At 45.9% G+C, this 21,677-nt stretch overlaps 1 long non-coding RNA gene across 3 annotated transcripts; it reads right to left on the bottom strand.

Moving 5' to 3' along the window:
• Positions 1 to 10,944: 10,944 nt before the first annotated feature.
• On the bottom strand, positions 10,945 to 19,629 carry LOC146589872 (uncharacterized). Of its 3 annotated transcripts, none has more exons than XR_014897097.1 (2): positions 18,322 to 19,629; positions 10,945 to 17,433 (listed from the first exon to the last, which is right to left on the bottom strand). It is a non-coding gene; the product is annotated as an uncharacterized LOC146589872 (long non-coding RNA). The 3 variants fall into 3 exon arrangements; XR_014897098.1 differs by having other exon boundaries at positions 10,945 to 17,386; XR_014897099.1 differs by having other exon boundaries at positions 10,945 to 13,563.
• Between the last annotated feature and the right edge of the window lie 2,048 nt (positions 19,630 to 21,677).

Below are 21,677 nucleotides of genomic sequence, written 5' to 3'. Positions count from 1 at the left end.
AGAAACAACTCCTTCAGAGGTACAAGAAACTAAGTGTGTGAAATGTTTTGGTGCACAAAGGCAGCTCTGTGACCCCATTCTCCTGACCCTTGCAGAGGCAGAGGGGTGCATGCTGTGTGTCACCAGGACCAGCCACACTCCAGTGCTTTCATACCTTGCTCCAGCAGATAAGGTCTCTGTCCCAGAAAACTTCCACAAGGCAGTGTGGCTTTGCTGGCCCCGCAGGGAACTGTACCATTTAGCCTTAGATATCTGCCAAAGCAGGGAAGAGGCAATCCAAGAGTGCATAGGGATGAGAGCGAGCTGTGCACATCTGGAATCTACCTGACCATACTCTCCCTCTCAGTGTAGCATACATCAAACATGATGAGCAATCAAAAGCAAGAGTCGTGTGCTGTAGCTACTTTATGCATGGAGCAAGCTACCAAACTGGTGCATAGGCCAATCTTTCAGCTCCAGTTTTGTCACCTGAACAGATTACCATCCTGCCAAGCAGTCAGATCCCTCCCCCCACTGCCACCAGCTTTCCTTGACCCATTTACTAACAATGAACTAGATTCAGGCAGACCTTGTATTTCAACTGTTCAAGCTAACTTGGCTCATTTTAACTCCAGAAGTCTGAGGGAAGCACACACAGGCATTTTGGCTGACAGACTTGGGAGAGCAGCTCCAACGAGCAGGAGAACAGYGATGAGCAGCATGGGGTAAGCAGGGGGCACTAACCGCTTCAGTTAGAGCAGGAAGAAGACTTGGGTCTCCAGCCGGGTTGTAGCCATGTGGCTGGGCGCAGGCTATGATTGTCCCAGGAAGGGCTTTGAGAAGGGTTGTTGCCTCTCCTTCTTTCCCCATGGAGCCCAGAAGGTGTTACARGTGCCCTGCCTGCTCCCCTGCTGCTGCCCTGTGTCCTCATGGCATTGCCCAGGRCAAGCGCTGTGTCCTTACACAAGGCTGAGACAAACTCTTCTGAGCCAGCTTGTGGCTGGTGCTGGCAACGATGCACAGCACGAACAATGYGGCTATCTGCCTTCCGCTCGAAGGGGTGAGGGTCCGCCACAATCACGGTCCCTCTGCTCACCTTGTCCTTTCACCTTAAGCTCTGTCTTGGCCCTTTGCAAATGCCAGATTAAACCCTTAGTGCCCTTGAGCAGGGATGGAAGGTTAAATCAGATGAAAGATTACAATACCAAAGCAGGATTTATGCTGAACTAAGTCTAAAACTGAAGTCCCAAGTGCCCCTGTCAGCTGGCTACGCTGCTGGTGGTGCTCCTTCTCACCGACTTCTCCCCATACGAGTCATTAGCTCCCAGCCGGAGCTGCTTTTGTGGGGGCAGCCTGACGCCTACCTGTTCAATGTCAGGGCACTCGCTGTTCTCTCACTTGAAGCCTCATTTGGTAGGCATCCTAATACCTCAACAGGAGCACAGGGCACAAAAATAATTTGCAACTATTTTCTTCCAGTATCATGGTGGTGTATTTGACAGGGGCTTAGTGGTTTGAGCACTCATGCAAAATCCTAGTGTCCGAGGCCCATTTTCCCCCACACCCAAAGCAGTAGCATCAAGTCTTGTGATCAGAGTACTTCTGAGGGAGAAGTGAATTTAATCCTTCTCAGGCTTGCAGTGTAAAGGCGGTGTGTTTGTTTTTTGATTTTGAGTGAGGCTTCTACCCACAAGCTCTATAGAATGAGAGAAACACCAGGCATTTTTTTAGAAGTAGCAAGTGAACTGCTGTCAGTTTTCTGAAAGCCAGCTAGTAGGGGAGATTCAGCAATACAGACCCCATACAAAATCCCATAGTTTATGGAGTGCAAAACTCTGCAAACACGAGCTGGATGTGTGGCTTGCCAAAAGGAGTAGGACTTCACACACAGCCTTCTCTTCTAAACACAGCTAATCATTTGCTTCTCCCATTTTCAGCCCACCAGGTAGTTCTTAAGATACCTGCTTGAGGTGCTAGCAGGAAACAGGCTTGTGCAAGCAGGAAACATGACGCATACATGAGAAGCACAGAAGGTCTAGCATACAGCTCGCTCAGTGTGTACGTGCTAGGAAGAATGAAAAAAAAAACAGTAAAGAAAACTGCTTGTTTTGACTAGAGATTGTGACTAGGTAATATCATTTAGTATAATTTAGTTTTAGTTTCTTGGTCTTTTATAAGCTGTGAAGCTCATGTTGATTTTCTGTATCTCGTATGATTTTCTGAATCTTCATAGGCATCAGCTTCAATTCTGACCTCTTTTTAAATCTTGACATTCATGCTATTTTTAGCCTTGCGGATTATTTTTGGATAATAACTCCAAGATACGGTCTTTCTTATCCCACTTTACAGCACAACTGTGCCACACTCTTCTTGTTTTGCTTGCTACAACATCCTTTTCTCTTGTTCTGAGACACATATGCTGTTGCCTTGCTGATATTTATTCACAGTGCTGCTGCAAAGATTATTTTCGTTGCCTGCCACTTTGTCGCCCCTTGCTGTGTATCATTCCACTGACATCGTTACCTCCGTAAGAGAAGCACTCAATCTGCTTGGCTACACAAGCCTGTATGTCTTCTGGCTCAGTGTACTACTCTATACGTGCAGGTTGATTGTCCACACATGCAGAGCAGATCAAGCGATTTTGCTACACTCCAGGTTACTGCGGGAAAGAGCATGGCTGGAGGTGCCCTGCTGCTAGCGCGCTGTTGAGCGCAGGGCTCGAGGGGAGGGAGCTGCAGGCCATTGAATTGCTGACAGTGGCTGTTGGTTTCCAGCACCGCCTTTCCTGGTGTCCCAGGGGCCCCATCACTGTCACATCAAGGATATGCACCACTCCCAGGATGGGTGGGAGCACAGGGAGCCGTGGGGAAAGGCRGCTGCAGGGTGCCAGAACAGGCTGCCACCGCTGGAACAAATTCCTCCAGCCTGCAGCCTAGTTGCTGTGAGATCCCAGCTGCCTCAGGAAACAGGTCACCAACCAAGGGCTCTAGGCCAAATGATCTGATTTTCGCTTGTGTAATGCATGAATTGGTCACTCCGAAGCAAATTGCATATTCAGGTGGCCCAGAGCCCCTTCCTCTCTAGTAGTTTCCCTGAGAGGAACCTGCACGGACTCCTTCTCCTTCACCAGGGCTCCTGTCTCGGCTCTAACATCGTACACATTACTTGGAGACTTATTTTAAGGAGCAGCACAGCACGAAGCTGTTCTAATGTACCTGCTATACATGTGGAAATACCGCAAAGCTGCTCTCAACAAGCACAGATTGAGYATCCCCTGGTTTTATATTATCAAACACAGCTGCATGTCTTTGCTTTCAAAGCCCTCCAAGCCAAGCCTATATCCATTCCCTTCACTGACAAATACAAGGTGAAATCCCACCTCCAAGGACGCAATGTTCTCAATCCCTACCGCGTACTTCTTACATTTTATGCCTGCAACTTTGTGCTCTCTGTCATGCAGCTTTCTGCTTTCAGGAGATGCTTGCAGTGAACATCCTCTTTCTAAAAACTTCTTAGAGCCATCTGCAGCCAAACTGATAATGCCAAGGCTGCTGGTACCCCCGCACACACTGCCTCTTTGGCAGGCCAGGCACTGACAAGTGCAATAGTGACACCGCAGCGGTAGCGTATTTCCAAAAGGATATGCTACTAAGTAGTATCACATATAGAAGGCATGTTGCAAACAGATTAACTCAGATTTCAAAAAAAATTAAACAGAAATATATAGGTTCTGGGTTCAAGCAGCTGGTTGTTCATGTAGCTTGGGATATAAAGATCCCAAGCCTGATAAAAAAGCGGACACATTCTAGATTTCTTTGTGACTTCTATTTTCTTGTATCAGATGAGATTTGCATTGCAGATTAATTTCCTGGGGCATCAATCTACTTTATTTTTTATAAGATAGTAGTTTTTCCATTCCAAAACCATGTTCTAATGTTAGGATTTAACAAARTATAAGAAATATTTAGACATTTTAGCTTGTCTGTGATATAGAATGGTATTGTTATAATGATGCAGAAGTAATGATCCCCACATATTGTGCAGACAGAATGAAACAATTTTATACTAGAATAGCAATTCCCATATGGTAACTGAAAGAAATTTAACAGTATAAGTCACCTCTCTATCATCCAAAATAGGCCTTTTGCCAGTATAAACTAGTTTGGTTACAAAACATCACAGCCCTACTGCAATTATTATACTAGGAAAACTAGTAGATCCAGACTGCCTGCAGAAACGTGACTCTAGCAGCCACCAATATCCTGAGGACTTGTTATGCCAAAGTCAGGCCAGTTGTAACTCTTGATTTCATTAAAAGTTATTCCAAGAATCACTTTGTCCCACTGGACTGGATTCCCTTTCATAACAACAGGGTAAGTACACTTCTAGTAAAATCATATATGCCAGGAAATGTGTAAAAAGTAAATTTTTTGTGGTTGGGGAGGGACTGCTGTGTGCAAATGAGTCATTTAGGTCTTGCTGCGGGAATTTTGCCACTCTAGTAAATATCCAGCCTCCTGTGAGGATGCTAGCCCTGCTATTTTGCAGGCTCTTGAGATTTTGCAGCTCCAGCCGGCCTCTTTTTTTTTTTTTTTTTCCTCCTAGATAGTACAGCTTGGCCTTAGAGTCAAAAAAGCCAGCTCAACAGAACTTTTTTTAGCCTGATAAATATATCTGCCGTGAAGGTGTTGCCCAGTGTGTGTGCCTCCTGAYGGGGCTGAGGTGCGGGCTGGGCAGCGAGCAGCTCGGGACGTAGCCGGCCACGTGCTCAGCAGGAGGCACYGGCTATCCCCGCTGCAAGAGAGAGGCTGGGATGCGAGCGTTAAAAACTACTGCCCCTGCTCCCATCTCCGCTCTGTCCCCCTCCRCCGATGGCATTAGGGGCGCGTCTTCTTCCAGCTCCCTCTTCCAGCTCAGCCGTCCCCGTCCTCCCGCGGCTGGTGCGAGCCAGCCCCAGTCCTGAGCTCCTACCCGTGAAGCGGCCGAGCCCGCTCTGCCGGCTCCGCTGAGCAGCCCGGCGCGCCAGCTTCGCCCCGGCAGACCCGGCCGCGCGTRCCCCGAAGTGCCGCGCTCCCTGCGTGTGCGCCAACAAGCCCAAGGCCCAGAGATAGCACGTTTTGGTAAGYTTTCTTCGCTCGCAGCTAATGCTCATTCGTTTTCTTTCGTGCTGCAGCAGCCGGGGAGAGCGCCCGCGGTCCGTGCCTAGACCTCAACTGGGAGGATGGTCAGGTATAGAAACGCCTTCGCTCCCGGCCTTTGCACCGTGCGTCAGACGCTGTGCTCGCAGCTGAGGGGTGCTCGCCCAGCCCAGCACAGGCAGCATCTCCCCCCGGGCTGCCCCACGTGGCGCTAGCTCGGACTGTGTGCACGTAGGTSTGGGGCGCTCTGGAGAGACGCTCTGTTGGCAGGACGTGTGCAGCTCCACGGGATCTATGGCATGGCGAACCCCCTCGCAGGCGGGGGACCTGCTCTGCCCTGAACATGGCCCAGACTCTCCGTGTCCCTCACCACACCGGGYGCCCGGGGCATCTGCGCACAGCGGGTGCAGACTACCACCGTTCATATTTACAGATGACTTTGCCCTGATACAAGCGACTCTGTCACCTGAGGTGGTTTACCTCAGTGGAGAAACATGCCTTGGACTTCTGTGCACCCCCTTGCCTGGACTGGGGTTACTCCTGCCCGCTGAGGCTGCAGACTTGCAGACACAGGCAGGCATAAGCGGGAGGACTGAGCGACCACCCAGCCCGCTGCTCCCCTCTGGAAATCATTCCCCCCCACACCCCATACAGCTGAGCCCTGCGTGAAGCAGGTCCTGAACCACTGCAGCTTACGATCTGCTGTATTAACCTAATTCCACATCAGTGTCAGTTTGTTGTAACATGTCAGATTGTAAGCTTTGGTGGTACAGGAGCTGCTTCACATGACGTTCAGCTACCCCATCTCAGTGGAGCAGCCTTCAGGGCAAGAGGAGAGTGGAAAGTGAAGCAGAGACCCTGCATCTACGGGACTCTGCCTGTGTGGATGAGTTAACTTTCCTTGCCTGCTTTTGTAAAACACTGCATGGTTTATCCACGGCATTAGGATAGGATGTTACCTTTCTGTTACAAACCTCGTGGGTAGTCCCCTTCTTTATCCGTTGCGCAGAACTGTGGTTTCTCCTAACTTGGCATTTGGAAAAATTTTGTCACCCAAGTAACATTAGCAGAAGGTGAAAGCAAACAAGGAGGAAATAAGGACAACTGCATTTATTCCATGTGGGTAGATTACTTGTTCTTTTTCTGTGGAACAACTGTGGATGTTTTCTTAGTAAAAAAAAAAGARAAAGAAAAAGAAAAAAACAAAAGAAAATACAACACAAAACCTCTGGCTAACTACCAGCTTCAGCTACACCAGCTATACCCAGCTGTAAGCGTGTAGCTGAGTGATCCCTCCGCAGAGCAGGACACATTCCAGTTACTTGGCTCTTTGGGATTAACTGTCCCTTCCATCAAGTTGGCTTGGACTAATGTTGCTGTTGATCATGTAATGCAAATCTTCCTGAGAAAGACATTTAGGCTATTGATTACAAAACATACGCATTTAAACAACCATTACATAACAAAAATTAAGCCCTAGATGTTGCAGACATTTGTTATAATTAATAGCAACTGTTTACTGATCATGGCCAGATACGTAAATATGCATCCTTTATACTACGTGAGCTTGAATATCTAGTGTAGCAAGATGAAAGTGATCATTGATGTCACTTGGGGGAAGGAGCTCTGCCAGAACGTGGGAGGACGTACGATATCTAACATCCTACCGAACACGTAATGGCTGAGAACAGCACGCAGGCAAAGAATTTACACTGCTTCTGCATGGGAAACRTACTGCCTGAGAAGCAGAAGGGCCTGGATTTACCCCTGCCTCATTTTAGGTGTCTGAATGAGTATCTGTGTCAGGAGCACAATTGTCCTGGGTGCTCTCTCAGAAAGATACACTTTGATTTGAGGAGGGATAAACTGCTTTCTGTGGGTACCTCRCAGTCTGTGGATTGCAGAGGAAGACTAGGTTGCTCCTCACCTGGCACGAGTCTAGTTGCAGCTGGGGCGGTGGGAGAGCAGAAACACWGTTGCAGGGAAGATAGATAGTGCTAGCTGTTTGGGGCCAGTCTTAAGAAGGGGAAGGGGAAACTCTAAAATGAGGTGAGGGGGGACATGCAAAGCCCTCAGAAAGCAGCATACACAGGAGATCCTGCTAGCTCCAGCCCAGAGGTGTTTTCAGAGAGGAAGGTGCCAGGCGGTGCTGGAACAGTCCCCTGAGATAAGAACCTCCTGTGATGTCAGCCCCAAAGCTACTGTGATTTACACTAGGATCAAAATAGCCCTCAGAGGTTTTACGCTAGCGAAAGGTCAGCCAGACTAGGCGATTAGGAACATCTAAAGGAACAGGAGGCATAGCAACTTTTCTCCCTATGTGCTAGACTTCTGCTCTAAAAATGGACTTTTGAACTATTTCTTGGGACAACTGTCYCCGCCGCCCAGGTTTACATCTGAATGCTGTAGCCATTAGTATTGTTATCGAATAGTTTTGTAGGAGCACCAGGCTTAGGCCAGCACTGTACTGTGCTAGCAGAGAATTTAAACTATGCTCCTGTCCCATGTCCCCTGCCTCCAAAGAGTTTGTTCTGAATGTGTCCTCTGTTAATGCTTTCTGTGACAACTGGCCAGGTTCCCTTCTCAAAGTCCATAGAGTGGCACCAGCACAAGGACTCCACTACRCTAACTGAGCTTAACCAGGTGAGCTGCAAAGACGTAAAGTTTCAGTGCGGCTTCTTGATGCAAACATGCTCGAAGGAAAAGCCAGCTTTTACTTTCCCAGCAATCCCTGCTTTCACTGGCAGCAGGGGAATACCCTGGAGGTGCATACTCATTCCACTGACCACAGAAAGCAGCAGCCAACAAGGAGGGAGAGGGAAAGSGGCCCGGCTTCAGTGAGGACCTGGAAAAAGCTCCAGTTATTGCAAGGCCAGTTCCATGCTCGAGAAAAGAGGTGGGTGGTTCAGTAAACCTGGAACGGCTAGCCGTGCTAGAGTGACAAAGGGCATTTTCCTGGCCATCAGCCTCGAGCTTGTGGTGTGGGCCAGCAGCATGTCAAGGCAGCAGAGGCAGAAATGTGCATAGCTGCAAACACATACACAAAGCCAGTCCTTGGGAAATTTTCAGTGGTTTTGGAGGTATGAGTTTCTCCAGCTGTGTTGACTTGACTGGCAGAACTCATGTCCTGCACTCGCCCTGCTCCTTCTCCCAAGCATCAGGCTTTAGAGTTCATAAATAGGAAGTTGTGCTTCTGTAATGTGCTTTACCACTTGACCAGCCACCATGGTCAATGCATTGTTTTTAAAGCAGTTGGATCTTAAAAAAAATGATGATGTTATATTTTTCACAATATACATTTCTTTCCCACTGTGAAAAAGGTGGCTGGCCCACCACAGACATGTAGCTCAACATGGATAGTTAGCAGTAGCTGCACGCCTTCTCCTCTTCTCTCTCACTATATGAGTCCATGCGCACTCTCCTGGTAACTGCACTGACTTGTCTGGTAAGTCCCCACAAATGCTTGTGCCACCACAGTTGAAAGCGGGGCACGCTGCAGCCCCGGGCGCAGGCACGAACAGCAGCGAGGTGGCAGGGGCAGAAATATTGGACGGAGGCTCAGTGCACACCTCCCTCTTGCAGAGCCTGGTTATTCCGTGATAACTTGGCAGAGGAAGCACCAGGACTGGAGAAATGAGCCATTTAACTACCGCCTACGATCAAAATGGAGTGCGTTTGGAATAGTGGCAAGTATTAAGTAAGGCCTGGGGCAGTTGGAGAAACAGAAGAGTATTTTGTTTTGCACAGCACTGTGAGAAAAAGGAGCAACCTTCCTCGAGGGCTGGGAGACAGAAGTTCAAAGATCTGCCTCATAGTCTGTGCAACCAGTGAGACATCTGCTTGTGAAAGATCAGACTCCAGGAGCACGTTACTGGGACACCACCAGCAGCCGCTCTGGGAACAAGAACGAGAGAGAGATGGAAAGGATTCCTTGAATCATTGCGTCTGCTCCTTGGTCACTGCAGGCAGCCACATCATACAGGGTCTTTAGAAATGAATTATGCTTCATACTGAACATCATTAACATTTGTTTACCTCTGTCTCCATCAGCGGGAAGACTGTTCTTCACACCTTTGGTGGCTAGCAGCTTCCCTCTACTGTTAGGACACGGTCTGTTGACAGCAAGTTTGCACTCACATATTTTTATGTCAAACTGTCCTTCAAATTGAATAATTCATCTTTTTTCTTCATGTTTCCCCCAGGTATTTATGGAAATAAATCATAGGCCATCTCACCCTTTGCTTTGTTGAAATACTTCCAGTGTTTTATAGGAGAGGCTGGCCATTCTCTATAATTATCCTGGTATAATCTCTTCTCAGCACCTGTCCCAATTTGATTTTTTTTTAATACAACTAACTTGAACTGTATACAATACTCCAGACAAAGTTTCTCCAGCACCTCTTTTACAATGCCATTAGCAGCATTTCTGTCTCTTTTGAGAATACGTTAACTGTATGTCCCAAGACTGGATTTGTCTTTTCTGCAGTTGCATTACACTGGGGGCTCACAATCATCCTGTGGCGATCTTCAAGATTCAAATTCACCTTCTCAGTCATTTCAAGCCCTGCTTGCTGCAGAAATTCTTGTTACTAGTTCCCAAGTGTGTGCCTTTGTACTACTACATTTCACTCTGTATAACTTCAGCACCTAGGGATCTCTCCTTATGAGATCCGTAATTTCTTGAGTACTGGCCACACCCTCCAGCTTTCTGCTAATGACAGATTTCATCACAAATCTGACTGACAACACTCCTGCTTTTCATATTTAATCTGTCAATCAAAAATACTAAAAGTGCTAAGATTAGTTTTGTGGACGCCCTCATTTCAGCACAATACCTTTCCAACATTACTTGTCTTCCATTCAAGCAGCTCTTTTTACCCCTTTACACTTTGCCTAYTAATTTCCATCCTTTCCAATTTGCCTTTCAATCACCTAAGTGACACTTAACCAAATGCTTTATTGAAGTCCAGTAGGTGAGATCTACCACGTTTCCTTTGACAAAGAGATTGGGTTATCAGGTCTAAGAAAAGTAATTGCTTAGTTTAGCATGATCTAGTTTTGAAAGATTCACCTCGCATCTCTCCTATTTTCTACCTATTATATGTAATTTGGAATTATTCATTCCTCTAAATTTGTTCCAAAGGTTTCAATATGCAGTTGGTTGATATCTGGTGAGGATGTGTTCCATGCACTTYCACGCTTTCTTTAGGTAAATCAGATTTTTGTGTGACAGATCTAAGTAACACACTATGCTTACTTGCATTTTCATCAGTTTTTAACAYGGTCTGGTTTTAACTCGTATTAGTTGGGGGAGTGCTTGCCCTTGAAGGTGTAGGTAGACTCCCTGACCTTATTCAGGACCTACCATGCAAGCTTTATGTGTTTTCGTATCTTTTATGAGTTTAACTCTCACATTGTGCTCTGTATGAACGCTTTATGCCTTCAGGCTCTGGGGGGAATGGGTTGTAAAATTTACAAAGCGTTGCTTGGCTGACTGTAGAATATAAAAGTAGTGTTTGAAAGGAGAGAGCAAAACAGATAGAGTAAATAGAATACTTCTGCATCGAGTCACTCRGGTTCTTTGACAGCTGCAGCACTGCAGTAGCAACTCAGTACCAAGGGAAAACAAATTCCTGGAATTTGTTTTCCTCCGAGAGATGTTCTCCCTGCCAAGCTGGCCATAGCTGTGGGTGAAGTCTCAACAGTGAGGCCTGGCCTTTGGTGCRCTTTCGGCAGCTAGATGGTGGACTTTCCATGTGCTAGATGGGGAAGGTGAGGATGCTGGGTAGGCTGTGGAGGAGCTTGAAGGGAAAGAACATAAGCAGCCTCTTTGGAGCATATTCTTTAATAGCAATAACAGTGGTTTACGACCTGATCATAATATCCAAGGGCTGCTACTGAATCTCTGCATGCATCTTTCTTGCCCTTTTCAACTAACCCAGATTCTGCTCATTGACTGATTCCCCCAATTCTTACATCAAAATGACCCCCCTTTTCACCAGTAAATGAGTGACAGACTGTGACCTTCACCTCCTGGTTCTTTTCCTTCTCCTTTCTGCCATTTCTTTTCTTGTTTCAGGAACTCTTGTCATTTTGAACTACAATAATGCTCTTCATAGTGATCTCTACGAGCTCTCCAAACATCTCTTCTTTGATCTCTAGTTAGTGAGATGCTGGATGGCAGTGAACAAATTTCCCTGAGGATTTGCACATTACAAGGGTAGAATCCATAAGGCGAGAAAAACAACAAGTAATTGTGTAATGCTCAGTTTTCCAGTATAGCAAAGAAAAAGCTTCTTTCGCTCCTCAGGCTGTTTGCCACAGCCATTTTGAGGATCGTTTCCACTGCCTGCTTTCTATAGGAGACTGTGGAGATGGTAAGTTTGTTTCTAGCTTTCATCTTGTATCAAATCTCCCTGGTTCATGGATCTAACATCTGGTGTTATCTCCACAGTATTTCCACTGTATTTCATCTAGCATGGGAGGGAGATTCCTTCAGATTAAGTATGTAGCAACCATCTTGGGGCATGGCCCAAGATAAGAGTTAGAGGGGAAGCTGATGAGCCCAGCCTGGTGATTGTGTTTGCACTTTTGCAACTAATTCGGGTGTTGGAGGGTGTGTTCCCCAGTCATGTGAGGAAACGGCAAAGAAAATACCTATTTGCAAAGGTGAAGGGGAGGTCAACAAGATGAGCATTGCCATTATTTGCTAGAATGGAGCCTCCCAATGTTCTCTACAGACAAATACAGACACTGATCTGGGAAGCTAAGAAAAGATAGCCATGACCCTGTGGATATAGAAATATGCTAAAACATTTTGTGCTTCTTAAACTCCATTTCAGATTCCTACAAACAGGCTAAAATTTCACTACGGTGAGTAGTTATGGGAGTGCTAAGGCACAGTATACTATTCATGTTTTGAAAAATGCTGCCTACATGTATTTGATATACTACTGTCATATACCCAACATAATCTCTTTCTCTCACTGCCAGGCACATAAGGCAGATACCTGTCATCACCAACCACTTCTATCCTGGGCCAGTCCCTTTCAGATGTTCCAGGTGCTGACTTGCAATGTTGCGGCTTAACTCATTATTGTGTTTCCTAGCATTCCTTGGGGTCACTGTCTCTTCTTTCTTCTTCATGCTGAAAGAAGGCTTGTTTAAGGACCTAGTTATCTGGCACTCTCAAAACATGGCCAAGGTCAATCTGTCTTCTTCCCTGTACTGTTTGTATAGCTGTGGGTAATCACGCGGGTGCTGAAATCTCAGCATTCCTTATGTTCTCTGACTGCTTTATGACCACTGTTCCCTGCAGGCATCCACACTGAAAGCACTTTGACTTTGCGGGGATAGACATATTCTTCCAAGACTTCAACTCGTACAGCTGTATGTCTAATGTATTTTTATAAGGATGGCTCAAAAGAGCTTACAGAGAAGCTTAGTACTGATGCTGAAGACGTCCATATGGGAAGTATTCCTGTCATGGAAACAGAGGAAAGATTCCACCCATTTTGATCTCATATCATTAGACCAGTGAATAGAGATGTGTATGTCATATATAGGTATCCTGAAAAGCCCCCTGCTTCAAGCTCACTCTGTGTTGTATTACCATTACATAGCCCACAGGAAAATTAGAAACCATTAATAAAGTCTTTAACATTAAAAGCGTTAAGATTAAAATCTGGTTATTACAGTTTTCTAAACAATTATTTATTCTCTAGGATTTGTTGATACAAATAAACAGATTTTCCTGGAGGACAGAGAAATTAAATGGGGTTGCAAATGCCCATATCAAACTTTTACTAGTTTGCTGTCCTGTGCCTTTGCACTATGACAGAGCTATAAAATGTTCAGTCAGTAATGAACATAGTTTCGTAACAATATCATTTTTCTAGGCTGGAGCTGGCCACACAGTGCAGCACACAGGGAGAACAAGGTCAAAATTTTGGAGACACATGGTGAAGTAACAGACTATGACCAGGTTACAGCATTGGCGTGTAGCTTCAGCACAGAGGTTTTCCACCTTACTGTCCTCAGCATCTTCAAGGTCAAACACATGACATGGAATTATATTCTTAGATTAGTACCTCTTGACAGAGTTATCTCCAGCTCATTGTCAAGAGACAGAGTTTGGAAAGCTACTGTCCATCATCTATTTGTGTTCAAATTCTTTGTCTTGATGCAACTTTGTAAGGGAAGAGAATTCATCCTTCTACGATGCCCAACATAAAAGTCTTGGGTTTTATGCCTGGATTCAACACATCTTTGCCTTTCTCCAGAGAATGACAGGTAAAACATGTTGGTGCGATACCAAGACATTGTTCCTAGAGTGGACAGAGTTCRCTCTGTTCTTAGACTTCCTGGAGCATCTGGATACAAAAAGGCAGAACCAACTCTGCATTTGCATTTAAACAAGGAGGAAACCTGGTCAGCRCTGGTCTACCTGGAGCAGAAGAAACCTGGGTGCAAGCAGCAGGTAGATGTGGGGGAAGGTATAAAGCTGTGTGGGATGGTAGATGAAAGACCACCAACACACTTGGGAGCAGAGAGGCATGCACACAAAGAATTCTTCAACATAAACTCCTTCCTTGTAAAATTTCTTATGGCTCAATAGGGATAAATCATGTAGAAGAAGTCCAGTACAAATAGCTGGTGCAAATGTAACTATCTTTACACCARGGCAATCAGATTTACTGTAGTGTAAATAGCTCACATAGCTGATTCCCCAGTCTAACAAAAAGCAATAGGTGGCTCCTCAGCTCTGCACTGGGGAAGGGGTCTACCAAGCGGAGTGGTGAGTCACCTACAGAGAGAAACACAGTCTGACAAGTCAAAGACGGTTCTTGAAACCTGCAGTACCAGCAGAGTGCAAGCTCAGGGGACACTTGTCATCTCCATTTTTTCCTATAATCACAAACATAGCCACTACACATGCATCAGCCTCTAATGCTAGTGTTGCAGAAGACAGAGGGTTTTGCATTGAAGTATGTAGGAGGGATGGGTATTTAGTTTGTTTCCTTATCCCACAGAACCAGGGAAGTTCTTTGTTGTGGTTTGGAGTCTGTCGCTGGGAGTGGTTAATATGAGGTGTGCATGATAACTTATGGGAAGAAGGTTCCCCTAACCTGTCATTTCTTGTGTGGGTGTGTTTTGCCCTGAAGCAGCCTTAACTGTTTTTTAACAGAACTTTTTGGTGGGAATTGTTGGGAAAGTGTTTCGCTGTTATAACTATCTGAGCCTTGCTATGTTTTTTTGGCCCTACCTATACCACAGCATAAAATATTCTGTATACTGGGAATTCTCAAGCCTTGATAGTCATCTCAATGGTGTTCAATTTAAACAGAATTATTCCTGATTTACATTGGCAGAAATGAGTATTTTCCATATATAATGTTATTTTACCTCTCTCAGATGTACACAGCAACATAATTCTGAGACTCCTTTATACAGAGGGTTAACTGCAGATGCATCAGATTAAATCTTTTGCTAATAGTCATTCCCCCAAACCTGGGCATTAAGGAGGACTGAGAAGATGAAGGAGAATATGCATCTGGCACTGCTTAACCAGGGGGTACTGAAGACCATAAGTACTGAAGAGTGTCATCAAGTTCGGCAAGGTTCAGATTAGAGGCCTCGATATGTTTTAAAAAATTATGCAGATTATGCTGTTACATGATTTGATTTACCTGTTTCTGAAGCGTACTGCACCTTCAGGCTCCCTTGCTTAAGTGACCTCAGCTTTGAAAGTCCTATAGCTAAATGCAAGTATTTTTCTTTTCTTTCTTTTTTTTTTGTTTGTGTTTGCAGCTGTTATTCCATCAGCACCTTTTCCTAAATTACATTAAACCTTAGCTCAAGCCTGTACTTTCTCTGTGTTCTGCCATGATGGTAGAAAAGCCCAGTTTCACCAAGCTGATAATTCCCCTGCCTAATTGAGATAGCAAGAAATGTAAAGGATGATATCATATTAGGTATAACTTGCAAGGGGACCCAGGCACAGAGAGGGGCATGGAAGAGATGAAAGAGAAAGGTTAGTCTCTGCATTTCAGTTTTACTACGTGAAGGGTGTTGATGTTGCTGTAGATGCAGAATAAAGATATTCTCACCTTCAGTTCCTCCACAGCAATTCTTTCATGTGGTTGCCTCAATAAAATGAAATCTTTATGAAATAGCCAGCACACCCACCTAGACATAAGCCAGGCACTAAATGTTCATGTTTAGAAACAAACTTTCCCCATGGGTACATTATTCATAGCCAGTCACTTGCCAGTTTTCTCTTGGAAGATATAAACTAAACATTAGGAAAAAAAGGCAATGCACAGTTGTGGATGTTTTTTTCTTCAGCTGGATGTTGCAGCAACCTGGGAGGTTCTTTCTGTCCTTCTCTTTCACAATTATTTACCATTATTTAAACCTATGGTGCATTCCCAAGATCTCTGTGCCAACCCACTCAAAGGCTGCACCATAGCGTAATAACACTTGACAGGATCTTGCCACTTCTAAGAGAAGTCCCAAATTCAATGGACTGAAAAACATGTGTAGTTTTCAAATATTATTCCAGGAAAAGAGGAAATTATCCTCTTGATTCATGACTGCCAAAAGACTATGGGCATCTCTGTTGCCTGAGAAACATAACAGGTTGTTGTTATAACAACTAGAGACCAGCTGACTTCCCACTTCCTTTAGTCAACCAGCTGCAAAACTCCTCGCTCATGTAACAGTCTCAAACTGAACATCTGACCCCAGTTTATGCAACTCCCCTGCGACAGTTTCGTAAGCTTTTTGTCACTTCACCTCACTCAGTCATTTGTTGAAAGCATTCACAGTTACATTGTTTAATGTGAACATTTCMGTACGATAGCCTTATGCTTAAGCCCTCCATCTCCAAGACAACCTCATAACCCTGCTCTAAGAGTACGCAGTGCCGTAAGACAAAAAGAAAACAAAAGGATACAGAGAGATACTTCCATCTGGAATTATCCATGGAATTATCCATAGTGTTATTGCTTTCACAGTGACTTTAACAGACATTCCCAGGCTATTTATTTAAACACAGGAGGGCATCCCAAAGATAGCATTTCTTGCTAAAGCTATAGAGGCACACAGTGTCCACAAAGAGAGCATCATGACCTCTGCGGGTAAACCTGGAACACTGTATTTTAAACATCTTTCAAAGAGCTACATTTAAAAGACTGAGGGCATGAAGACAGAGTGGTTTCATAGCTCTGCCAAAGCAGTTAGGCCCTACCTCTCTACAGCTCCCTTATTTGAAGTTGTAGGTGTTGAAGTAGCTTCACGAGTGCAGTCCTTGMGTTGGACCCGTCACCACTCCTGTTTGGCTGTGTCTGCTCTTACACAGTATCCAGCTGAGTTACACAGTATCTATCAGATTCAGGCTTTTCCAGAGAAAGAAAGATTCACTCTCCACTTTCCTGAGCATCATTTCAATGTGGTCTCTGCTGACACTACAGCATCAGAGCAAAAGCCTCACTTATGAACATTGTATGAGAGTGTTATTAATGGAGGTCCTTGCCCAGAGCAGCAGAACTCAGGAATATAATGAACGAAGAAGTTCCTGCCTCCTACACCTGTTGTTTTCAGTTGGTTTGCCCACTCAGAAAGGCACAGATGATATTTGGTCCACCTACTCCTGCTTCTTTCTCACAGCCATGAGCCTTGAAAAACATTCTTTTCCAAACGAAAGCTGAGTTACTGACCTTGTCCTGGGTTCTGGAGCACAGCCATACATAACCCATATGCAGTATCTCAAGGTGACCTTAAGTCTCTGAGGAAACCCTGTTTGTTTGTTGTTGGTTTGTTCGGGAGGTTTTTCTGCCCAACCCTAAAACCTTGCACTTCCTTTCTATTACCATTTATTCCTCCAAAATGTTGCTATTCTTCCTTTACATATAGTAGTACGTGAAGATGTCATTCTCTTCAGACATAAAGGAAACAGAACTAAAATGGTGTGTTTGGGGGGGGAGGTAAAAAGGTCAGAAAGAAGAAAGGAGAAGATACTGCAAAAATAAACCTGTTGCCAAAGTGGTGTAACACTACTGCATTTTAAAGTATTGTTTCAGAAAAGCATTTCTTATTCATGAAAACATCTCAGTGATGTCAAGCAAGACTTCAGGTATCTCTGGGTACATATAGAGTGTCACTGAGTCTAACAGAGATCAGCAGAAGATCAAATCCCCACTGTCCATGTCTGGCTGAAAATTCTCCACCACTGGGAAACATCTGAACACTGGTATTCTTTCACTCTCCTGCAACGTCAACAGAACCAAAACCATTCCGTTTTCTATCTAAATAGCTTCAGAGAACGGGGAAATATCACAGTAAAAAAAAAAAGAAAAGAAAAGAAAAGAAAAGAGAGAGAGAGAGAGAAAAGGTATGTTTCCAGAAGCTGCTTTGCATATCTTCCAAAACAAAAGGCCGTGCTTAAACAAGTGCTGCGATAATGCAGACACAAATTATTTCACGTTCTCATTGTTGCTACGTAGGATGCAGAAAGCTCCTCTGCAGCTGGCAACGCAGCAATCAAAACTGTTGCATAACTCAATATGCAGATCAGGCCTGAGGAAGTTCTGCCAGGATCCTCTTTGTACTCTGTTTTTTAATTGTGATTAACATCTGTTTCTTATATTAGGGAATTGGAGAGTTTTATGCTAAATTTCTGAATAATTTTGAACACTGCATGACAGAATCTTTGTTCTAAATATGTAGAAGCATTAGGTTTTGGCAACTCCTGCTTTGCTGCAGAAGACTGTTTAAAGTGTTATGTCAAAGGTTTTCTCTCAGACTGCCTGGATTAGGTAATTTACTATCCTTCTGATGTTGTAATCTCTTGTCCTGATGGATCTGTTGACAGATTCACCTGGTATTCAGGTTTGCTAACAGCTACCTTTTTTATTTGTTAAACATAAAGGCCTGAGTGAGGGTTGGTTTCTCTRCTTTGTCAGAGCTCCTGAAAGTCGAGCTCTGCTGAAGGTTGGACTCCGCAGCATTTGCATCTCATGGCTGCAATTCTCTGGTTTCTAATAAGGTGCAAGTTCCACTCAAAACTTTTCCCCTAGTCAGGATGTTTATAATCACTCCTGGAGGCTCTTTCCCTCTGTCAAATCAGACTGACCAACTGACCAACAGATTAAAAAATTATTAAGGGTGGGGAGGAAGGACAGGCACACACACGCACACTCACACACAAAGGCAGTGAGCACTCTGCCTTTGTGCTCATATGGGCTTCGTTTCCTTGGGAGTCCAGATACTACCACAGGCAACCACTGTGAACAAGAAATTAAATCTAATTAAAACAGCAATAAGGCTGATGACTTATAAGCAACACACTAATTTAACCTTTTTGTCTGAGGATTTGCAACATGCATTCCTTCTTTAAATTTGGTATGGGATGCATCAGGATGCACGTCTAGGAAAGCCAAACAGGAATAATTCAGTGGTAGAAGCAGACTTTCTGTAGCCTACCACTGTAAGAACTGAAGTGTCATCTAGTACCCTCTGTGCAGGGGGGCATTTACCATGTGCATCCCATGCCATATGTCTCCCATGAATACTCACATTAGTTCCCTAATAGAAAAATACAGTTTTTAGCAAGTCAGGCAAAATATAGGCTGCAAATGACCCAGGCACAATGACTTGTACCAAGTAAGATCAGAAAAACAATTTTGGTGTCATCCCTTAGGGACAGTCCAGTGACGATAAGAAACAGCCAAGAGTCTCACAGTTCCCCCACACTGTCTTCTCCTGACCTTCAGGCTCTGGACCTCTAGTCTGCTGTGGCCATTGCTTCCCTTGTGTCAGCAGCTACCTCTGCTGCATCTCGGATTTCTTTTCCATGTCGCAGGTGGCTGTGCTATCAGATCTTCTGTAGTACAGTGAATGTCTCAGGTTTCCAGCTCATGTCTCACCCTCATCTCTGGCCTCCTTCACTTGATCTACTTCTCTTGTTGGAAGCCAGGGACCCTGTCCCAGGCGGGCSTTACGCAGAGCGATGCAGCGCTCCACGCTTCAGTCCAGCTCACCTGGCGGGAAGGCAGCTCCTTGGCACGGCCGTGGGACGCCAAGGCAGCAAGGAGTGGGGAGGCGAGACGGAGGTGGGGAGAGGGCCGGGAAGAAAGGGAGCAGCGCCGGGGCGCCGTGTGGACAGCCAAGGGCCGGGAGCAGCCCGGGGCGCTGCCGCCTCCAGCGGGGGCGCCTCTTCCCGGGAGAAGGGGCTCAGCCCCTCACCCCGCCCCCGCAGCCCGGCCTCCGCTGCCGCTGCCGCTGCCGCCGCGCCGCGTTTCGGGTCGCAGCGCCCCGGGCGGGCCGCGGGGGCCGCCAGCGGGCTCAGTCCCACTTCGCGCCACCCTCCGGTACTTCCTCCGACTTTTGCCACGGGAAGTGCCCGGCCCAACGCAACGCGCCCCCCCCCCCCCCCTCCCGCGGGGCCGCGCGGGGGCCCCCCCCACGCGGGCACCGCCCGCGCCGCGCCTCCGGCGCCCACGCGGCAGCCCCGCCTGCTGGACTGCATTTCCCAGCATGCCTCGGCCGCGCGAGGCCCCCAACGGCGGAGCTTCCATGTAGCTGTCCCGAGAGCCGCCTGCTCGAAAAGGCGGCCCGGCTTTGGGCGCTACTCCGATTTCGCGGAGGAGAAAGGGCTCATATCACCTTCCGCGCCACCACAGCTCTTCCCCGCGCCTCCCCCTCCGCGGCCGCAGTGCCGGCGGGTGTCGCTGAGGCGGCGCCTTGCCGTGAGGCAGCCGCGCGGGGCGCCCGGCGGTGGCGCTGTAGGGGCGGGGCAGCGGCGGAGGGGCGGGCGCGGCGGCTCGCGCCTCCCCGGCCCTTCCCTGCGCCCGGCGCCGCCCGGCGGCCGTTGGTGCCGGCGCGGATCTGTGCGGCCCGCGGTGCCGCTGTGGCGCGCAGGTGCGGGCGGCCCCTGGCGCCGGGCTGGCCGGGCCGGTGCGGCCTGGGCTGGCGGCGGCCCGCGCAGCTGCCGGAGGCGGCAGGAAACGAACGCCGTGAGGAGAGGAGCGAGGAGCTGGATCCGCCCAAAGAGGGCGGGGGTGCGRCCCTCCGGCAGCGAACTAGTTGGGTCTTCAGCTGTGCTGTCGCRTTGTGGTGTTGTCCTGAATTAGGTCTATTTGTGTGCAGGTGCTTGGGTATTACAGATGCATCTGTGGATATAGTGTAGAAGTCTTCGTCCTTGCCGATAAAAAGCAGCTGTTACAGCAAAAGTAAAAGAGGCCTTTGAAGGGCTTGTAGCAGTAGCTAACTGTGTTCACTTTGCTGCATGCGTGATGTATTGGTCTAGGCAATGTCACAGACCTCCTTTTAGCCAAGAAACAGGATCTTCACTAGGAAGCTTTTTTTTTTTTTTTTTTTTTTTTTTTTTCCCTTCCTACATTAAGTTGCTCTTACTACAGTCTGTGGTTTTCTGATAGTCAGGATAGTAGTCAGTGTCTGACAGTTACATGGTAGAACTTTTTTTTTTTCACCTCTTTCTGTTTATCTTTCTTTCTTTTTTGTTTCTCTCCTATCGCAGCAGGCCTGTCTTTTTTTCTTTCTTTTCTTTTTTTTTATCCTGTACCTCATTATGATGCATCCAACAACATTTGTAAAACTGCAGAGTTTAATTCTGTGTAGTGTTTCAGAGGTTGTCTCTGTAATATTTTCAACTGCTACAGGAAAAACAAAACCCTGAACTTGTGTCCTAACAGAAGAGAAAGAAAAAATGATTCTCACTTTCCTCTTTTAGAAAGTAACTACACCCACTTCTGGTTTTTGATTTGATAATAATAAACAATTAAATGGAAACATCCTAAAACCCAGTATTCTTCTGTAACTTTTAATTGGCTTCCTTTTGTTTTTCTTCTGAGGAAATTAGTAGAACTCTGTGTATTCAAAACGGTATGTTTGTATGTAAGAGTAAATTTTCGCCACTGCTGGGAACACAAAACTTAAAGCTGTCACAAAAGGGAGGTAGTGAGAGGGAGGAACTGTTGAAATATAAATGAAATATAAGTCAGTCTTAGATGAAGCAAGGACAAAAGGAAGAAACAGCACAAAGTATAAGTCAGCAGTCAAATGCAATCCAAAATAGATGATTTTTTTAATAGGGGTTTGAAAATGGAGACTAAGGAAGAGACATATAAGCCTGGTTGTAGAGAACAGCATTGCTGAAGTGAGAGGAGAAGAAATCTATGAATGGGCAGAGTGTAAGGACCTAGAGATGTCAAACTGTAGGAGATTAACTTGAATAGTTCTTAATGATAGTCTACTTAAATTATTCCTTCAATTCTTTTCTGATTACTGAAGCCCCATGACATAAATAATCACAGTAATGAAAAGCTTTCAGATATTTTACATTAATATGACTCCTGTCATGCTGAACATTTAAAATGATTTCTAAGAAATGCCATGGACAAATTGTGTAGGCCCTTGCTCACACAAGAAGTTCATTCCATGCTTAGGTCTTAACTGCAAGTCTCACCCAGTGGAATGCAACTGTTCCCTTATAAGCAGGAAACTTAAGAGGCTGTGAAGGCCTTAAGGAAAAGGGCA

Source organism: Rhea americana, unplaced genomic scaffold (genome assembly GCF_003343005.1).
Source record: "Rhea americana isolate MKP2758 unplaced genomic scaffold, rheAme1 scaffold_43, whole genome shotgun sequence".
NCBI classification, from domain to species: Eukaryota; Metazoa; Chordata; class Aves; order Rheiformes; family Rheidae; genus Rhea; species Rhea americana.
The sequence above is the reverse complement of the archived record's forward strand: the minus strand, read 5'-3'. Positions and strand labels throughout refer to the sequence as shown.